The sequence below is a fragment of the Chiloscyllium plagiosum genome, chromosome 26 (genome assembly GCF_004010195.1).
Source record: "Chiloscyllium plagiosum isolate BGI_BamShark_2017 chromosome 26, ASM401019v2, whole genome shotgun sequence".
Classification (NCBI taxonomy): domain Eukaryota; kingdom Metazoa; phylum Chordata; class Chondrichthyes; order Orectolobiformes; family Hemiscylliidae; genus Chiloscyllium; species Chiloscyllium plagiosum.
Window position 1 is genome coordinate 48,589,579 of NC_057735.1, and position 7,595 is coordinate 48,597,173.

The following is a 7,595-nucleotide window of genomic DNA, read 5'->3' on the forward strand; positions in this document are numbered from 1 at the left end:
CAAATCAGAGCAGGATTTTTACACTTAATGGCTGCTGAACAAGGAGACCTTGGAGTGCAGATTCATAGTTCCTTGAAAGTGGAGCCACAGGTAGATAGGATAGTGAAGAGTGTGTTTGGTATGCTCTCCTTTATTGGACAGAGCATTGAGTAAAGGAGTTGGAGGTAATGTTGCAGCTGTACAGGACATTGGTTAGGCCACTTTTGGAATGGTGCGCACAATTCTGGTCTCCCTCCTATTAGAAAGATGTTGTGAAACTTGAAAGGATTCAGAAAGGATTTACAAGGATGTTGCCAGGGTTGGAGGATATGCACTACAGGGAGGTGCTGAAGAGGCTAGGGTGGTTTTCTCTGGAGTGTTTGACTTAGAGATTTATAAAATTTAGATGGGGGGGGGGGGGGGCAGAGTAGAAAAGAGGAGAAAGAGAGACCAGAACTGGAGGCTATAGGTTTAGGGTGAGGGGAAAGTTTAAAAAAGGGACATAAGGGGCAAATGTCTTCATGCAGAGGGTGGTGTGTAAGGAATGAGTTATGAATTAATGAGTATATGAATAGGAAGGAAGGGTTGAGAGGGATAAGGGCCAAGTGCTGGCAAATGGGACTAGATTAGGTTAGGAATCTGGTCGGCGTGGACAAGTTGGACCAAAGGGTTTGTTCCGTGCTGTACATCCATTACTGATTCTAACTGCAAATTGGAAACAAAAATTGCTGGAAAAGCTCAGCAAGTCTGGCAGCATCTATGGAGTGAAATCAGAGTTAACATTTCAGGTGGAGTGACTGCCTCAGAACTGCTTTCTCTGCTTAAACTTTGTATGGTCAGGAGTCTTAAGGACAATTTAAAAATCTAGGATCCATTACTTTGACTATTGAACAATAGAGAAATTAGGTATCAAACGAATTCCTACACACACCATGTGGCAAAGTTGATTTGTGCAAACAAGTGATTAGGAAGTGGAATTTATGAAGCCAGTAAACTAGTGACTCAGACTCAGCAATTGCATCACATTTTGCCATGTGAATAAGCATTTTTCAGCAAAAAGAGTGTTGGGCTGAAGGGCCTGTTTCCACACTGTAATCTAATCTAATCTAAAAAAGCCAGTAAACTAGTGACTCAGACTCAGCAATTGCATCACATTTTGCCATGTGAATAAGCATTTTTCAGCAAAAAGAGTGCCCCTCAACTTGATAAATAGAGCAAAATCAGGGAGTCCAGAACTAGAGGGCATAGGTTTAGGGTGAGGGGGCAAAGATATAAGAGAGACCTAAGGGGCAGCTTTTTCACAGAGGGTGGTATGTGTATGGAATGAGCTGCCAGAGGATGTGGTGGAGGCTGGTACAATTGCAACATTTAAGAGGGTTGGGATGTCTAGTCGGAATGGACAGGTTGGACCGAAGGGTCTGTTTCCGTGCTGTACATCTCTATGACTGTTATTCTACCTTCAAACCTAAACTGCACAGCCTGGGTCAGTGTGGCAATAAATCCACACTGGGAGCAGAGAATAACAATGTAGAAAACAAGAATCTTGCCGATCCTGGCACAGACATGACAATAAAATCAAAGTGGCAGAAAATTTCCCAGAGGGATGACCATATGTAGTCATTAACCAATATCATACAAAGAAATTAAGACAGTTACATGCAGTGTTGACTTATTTGGATTAGAACATGTATATAAACAAGCTATTAGGTTACTTAATTAAAATGAGGCCATTTCCCCTAGAGGTTTTACAAGAAACCTCCCCCCAAAAAAACAAATCAGACACCACCCTGCGCCTTTGTCATGTTAATTTGACACCTACAGACCAAATCAACCTGAAAAGTCCTCCAACACAAATGAGACTTGAAAGCAGAAGTTATTTGGTACGTCCAAGTCTGCTCCACTATCCAATGAGTTAGCTGGAGTTGTGATCACGACTCCACCTGGTCTGCCTCCCATTACCCTCGACTCCTTTGTCTATCAAAAGGTACGTATGTTTCAAGACCCAGCCTCCACTACCTTCTGCAGAGAAAGTAAATTGCGCACACCAGCTACCCTCACCTATCTTCAAGGAGGCATCTTTCTGATATCATGCTCTCCATCTTGAATTTTGCTTGCAAGAAACATCCTTTGTGTATCAACCCTATCATGTCTTTTCAGGTGGGTGTATGTTATAATATCACCTCATTCTTAACTCCAATGGAGTAGGCCAAGCCTACTTGTTCAATCTTCCATATGACCTTATCCCAGGAAGCAGGTTAGCAGTCACTTCTGTAAAAATAAAGATGAGAGAATGTACACATGACTCTAGATGTTGTTTCATCAATATTGTTCAGCTGCATTAAAAACCTTGCTTTTCAAATGCCATTTGCCCTCCTACAATTTTGCAGTTCTGATTGCCTGTCTGTCTACAGGATGGATGTGATGGCACGAGAGGGGTACAGAAGATGTTCAAAAGGTGTGGGGTGCTCGAGAAGCACAGCAGGTCAGGCAGCATCCGAGGAGCAGGAGAATCAATGTTTCAGGCATAAGCCCTTCATCAGGAATGTTTCAAATCAGGTTTCTTGATGAAGGGCTTATGCCCGAAACGTCAATTCTCCTGCTCCTTGGATGCTGCCTGACCTGCTGTGTTTTTTCAGCACCACAAACAACTCTGATCTCCAGCATCTGCAGTCCTCACTATCTGTAGAGGAATGATTGATACACCAGTGTTGGACTGGGGTGTACAAAGTTAAAAATCACAACACCAGGTTATAGTCCAACAGGTTTAATTGGAATTACACCAGCTTTTGGAGCGTTGAACACAGGCGCCTAACACCTTCAACATATTGTCTAGCTATCACCCATTGTTAACAGCTAACCTGAGAATGCAACTTTTAAAAAAGTTTGAGATTTACACGAGAAGTGAAACTATGGTATTCAAACAGATGAAAGACTTATCAATTTTTCAATGTATAATTTGTTAAATCACACTAAATTTTTGCTATAAATTCTGTGTTAAGATTGAGCCCTCCACTATCACCTGATGAAGGAATGACACTCCAAAAGCTAGTGCTTCCAATTAAACCTGGTGTTGCGTGATTTTTAACTTTGTACAGAGAAAGTTCACCAGGATGTTGCCTGGAATGGAGAAAGCGACAGATAGGATTAGATTATCTTTCCCTTTTTTTTATAAAATAGGCAGAGTATAAAGAGGGAGTATGGATGGGGTGAATAGGTTAAGCAGTCAGTCAATCAGAAGGGAGCAAAGTTTAAAGGTGGGGCAGGAGATTCAGAACAGATGGGGAAAAACACTCAGTGGATATGTAGAATTTACTGCCTGGGAAGGTAGTGGAGGCCAGAAACATTACAAATCTTAAGAATATTTGGATGAGTACTTCAAGTATAACATTCAAGGATGTGACAAGTGCAAGAAATTGGGTTTAAGTGCACTTTGAGGTAATTAAGTGCAGACACCATGGGCCTTTACTGCATGACTCCAGTTAAATGCTGTACCTGCAAACCAACCTTTGTTTAATGTTCCAGAACATTCCATCCCAGCTCTGCTGGTTCTGCAATCTCATTCAATGGTATTCTATTTTTCAACATATATCCTTGATAACTTGCTTTTCCAACCATCCTAGTGCTATTGACAACCTTAGCTACTATTCAGTCCCAAACCAAATCATTTACAAGATTGTACACAAGGCCAAGCATTGATTCCTGAGGCACTAACTACAGCTTGTAGATCCAAGAAAGATCCAGTTATACCTACTGGATTTCCTGTTAGCAAACAAATTATTTAAGACTGATGTTACCCCTACATGGAGAAAGTGAGGACTGCAGATGCTGGAGATCAGAGCTGAAAATGTGTTGCTGGAAAAGCGCAGGTCAGGCAGCATCCAAGGAGCAGGAGAATCGACATTTCGGGCATGAGCCCTTCAGGAATTCCTGAAGGGCTTATGCCCAAAATGTCGATTCCCCTGCTCCTTGGATGCTGCCTGACCTGCTGCGCTTTTCCAGCAACACATTTTCAGCCATTACCCCTACAGGTGCTAGTCTTGTGCAGCAACATTTGTGGTGCCTTAAGTGTGTTTTTATTTCTAAAAGCATTTACCAGTTCAGTTCTAGAGTCCTGCTATAAACCAGAAACTGAACTGGACTAGCCATACAGAGACTAAGAGTCCAAAAGTAACTCTCATCCTGACTCCCAAAAACTACCTACCATTTATAATGCAGAAGATTATAAATCAATGCATCCAATCCTGTCACTGCCATTGCAAGACCCAAGAATGCCAGAATGAAGAAACCTCTTAACAGTTTCACTGTTGCCTTCCAGAAATCATATTAGTATCTTAATGACAAAATTGGAGTAGTTTGTACTGTAAACTGGTCAACTCAAAACTCTAGTCTCAAATCAGTACTATACCAATTTGTTTAGCCAATGTCTCCAGATTCCTGATCATTATTGAAACAATAGAAACTCAGGTCTGGCAGCATCTATGGAGAGAAACAGTTAACATCTCATCAGGCATGACTTCTTCAGAACTGAAAAGTGTGTTGGAAAGGTTTTAAATATACTAAGCAGAGGCCTAATGCAAAAGAACAATAAAAACCATGCAGCACAAGGACAGGCCCTCTGGCTTAAACCTGCACTGACATGACCTTCCTCAACTAAAATCCTGTCTCATATCCCTCTATTCTCTGCCTCTATGTATCTGACCAGATGCCTCTTAAACATTGTTATTGTATCTGCTTCTACCACCTCCTCTCAGGCACTTACCACCTTGAGAAAAAACTTGCCCCTTACTTGAAAAGGTACATCCAAGGAACTGACAGTTCCATCCAGAGGGGGGGAAAAAAAAGGTCTCCAGCTATCCATTAATTTTGTAAACCTCAGGTTGTCCTTCAGTCTTCAACTCCTAATGAAGGAGCAGTACTATTTCAAATAAACCTGTTGGAAAATAACCTGGTATCAAGACTTTGTCCACCTCAGTCCAACACCAACATTTGCACTTCAACGTTCAAGTGAAAACAAACCAAGTTTGTCCAATCTGTCCTCCAATCCAGGCAATGTCCTAGTAAAAAAGGAGAAAATGAGCACTGCAGATGCTGGAGATCAGTGCTGAAAATGTGTTGCTGCAAAGCACAGCAGGTCAGGCAGCATCCAAGGAGGAGAAGAATCGACGTTTCAGGCATGAGCCCTTCTTCAGGAAGAAGGGCTCATGCCCGAAATGTCAATTCTCCTGCTCCTTGGATGCTGCTTGACCTGCTGCACTTTTCCAGCAACACATTTTCAGCAATGTCCTAGTAAAGCCAGTTTGTACCCTCTCCAAAGCCTCCACATCCTTCTGGTGGTGACTAGAACAGTAGGCAATATTCCAAACAAGAAACAAATTGATGGAAAAGCTCAGCAAATCTTGTTCAATTCTGAGGAAGTGTCACTGGTCCTGAAACTTAACTCATTTCGTTCCACAGATGCTGCCAGACCTGCGGAACTTTCCAGCAATTTGTTTTCGATTAACAGCATCTGTAGTTCTCTCTGGTTTTTATTACGCTATATTCTAAAAATACAAGGTGACAATCTAGTATTATCACTGGATTGATAAGAGACCCAAGTACATTCTGGGGAGACAGGTTTGGATCCCACCATGGAGGAGAAAGTGAGGTCTGCAGATGCTGCAGTTTCAACTGGATCCCACCATGGGAGATGGAATTGGAGTTCAATGAGAATCTGAAATGGGAGGAGAAAGTGAGGACTGCAGATGCTGGAGATCAGAGTGAAAATGTGTTGCTGGAAAATCCTTACCTGGTCTGGTCTACATGTACCTTCAGACCCACGATGTGGTTGACTCAACTGCTCTCTGGGATGGAGAATAAACACTGGCCTAGCCAGCAACACCCTTATCCTGTTAAGGAATAAAACCTGTGTAAAGTTCGATATAGCTTGCACAATTTTTATATTCTGCCCCCACTTGGAGGGAAAGCATGCCATACATCTTGACACCTTCTCCACTTGATGTCTTTTTCAGGCAACTGTGGACTTGTATACGTAGATCCCTCTGATAATACTCCAAGGTTGTGCCATTAACTGTCGATTTCTCTCCCACATTAGATCTCAAAATGCACATCACATCACATTTGTCCAGATTAAACTTCATCTACCATTTCACTCTCCTACCTGTATCCTCTGCTCCCTCAATCTGACTGGTTTGATTAAGCTTGTGGATTATATTCTTCAAAAGTCAAGTGGTCTCAATGCTGATCATAGCTTCAACTGTGAACAGAGGTAGCTGAGCTTAGAGATTGGCTGAACAGGTCTAATGTACAAAGCCAGAGAGCTGCAGACCTCATGCACATAAACCAATATCAAATGCAGGGAGAAATTTATCAGGGAAAAGATAAGAGGGGAAACCAAAAAGGCTCACATGCAGACAGAAGAAAAATGCAGCAATTTGAAAACTGCTATGAATGTAGTGCATAAGGGACCTCTGATTATATAATGCGTATGAAGAAAAGTTAGAGTTATAGAATCAGATATTAGCACAAAACAAAACATGCATTTGGAGACTCCATCTTTTAAGGGATGGGAAGATGGGGATGTTGACTGGGGAGGGCTAGTAAGTGAAGTGGTCAGCAACAAAAGGGTAGATTCAAGGGAGTGGGGGTCCTCCTCCAGATGGGGAGGCAGGGTGAGTGCCCACTACACCTACGGCCTGATCACTAGGAGGCAGCCAGCAGCAGGGCAAACAAACAAAAGCCAAAATTGCTGGAAGTGCTCAGGTCTGGCAGCATCTGAAGAGAATCAGTTAACGTTTGGCTCAGGCGACCCTTGCTCAAAACTGATGGTAACTAGAAAAATGTCGGTTTGTGAAGCATTGGTGGTGGGTGGGTGGGTAAGGAGTAAATGATCACGGCGATACAAAACAGTTAGTGGCTAACAGTAAGTATTGTAATGGCAGACTGTGATAAAGGCCTGTTATGTGGGGTTCGGGACTAGTGCATGGGAGAGTTCAGGCCTTAAAGTAATTGAGCTCTCTATAGAGTTGAGTGCTGCAGGGTCCCCGAGCAGGAAACAAGGTGTTCTTCCAGCTCATGCTGAACTCTGCTGGAGCACTACAGCAAGGTTGATACAGACGTAGGCCAGGGAACAGGTCGGTGTGTGAAAGGCAGGCAACTGGGAGCTTTTTTTTGCAGACAGAATGTAGATGTTCTGCAATCTACACTTCATTTCCCCAATGTAGAGGAGACCACATTGTGAGTAAGAAGTGCAGTTGACTAGAGATTGAGAGAAATGCAGGTAAAGTGCTGCTTCACCTGGAAGGTATTTTGGGCCCTTGGATGCTGAGGGAGGTGGTAATGGGCAGATTTACACCTTCAGCCATGGGGTTGGATGGGTTTGCTGGGAGCAAAGTGGACCAGGGTGCTCTAGAGGGCCCAGTTGCTGTGGAAGGCGAGGGAAGGGGAATGGAATAAGGGTCTAACGGCGACATCTTGCTGGAGATAGCAGAAACAACAGCTGATCTTTATGTGGATGCTGGTGTGATGGCAGGTAAGGACAAGGGGAACCCTATAACGGTTGAGAGAGGACTCAACAGTGCTGAGGAAACCTCAGTTCAGGAAGGTGGAGGACATTCGAG

At 43.1% G+C, this 7,595-nt stretch overlaps 1 long non-coding RNA gene across 1 annotated transcript in view; it reads right to left on the minus strand.

Moving 5' to 3' along the window:
• Positions 1-1,406: 1,406 nt before the first annotated feature.
• The window catches only part of LOC122562999, a 36,933-nt gene continuing 30,744 nt past the window's right edge, over positions 1,407-7,595 (minus strand). Inside the window, exons 3-4 of the long non-coding RNA XR_006315465.1 lie at positions 4,766-4,909; positions 1,407-2,247 (exon numbers count right to left, since the gene is read on the minus strand). This is a non-coding gene — a long non-coding RNA (uncharacterized LOC122562999). The remainder of the gene's footprint in view (positions 2,248-4,765; positions 4,910-7,595) is intronic.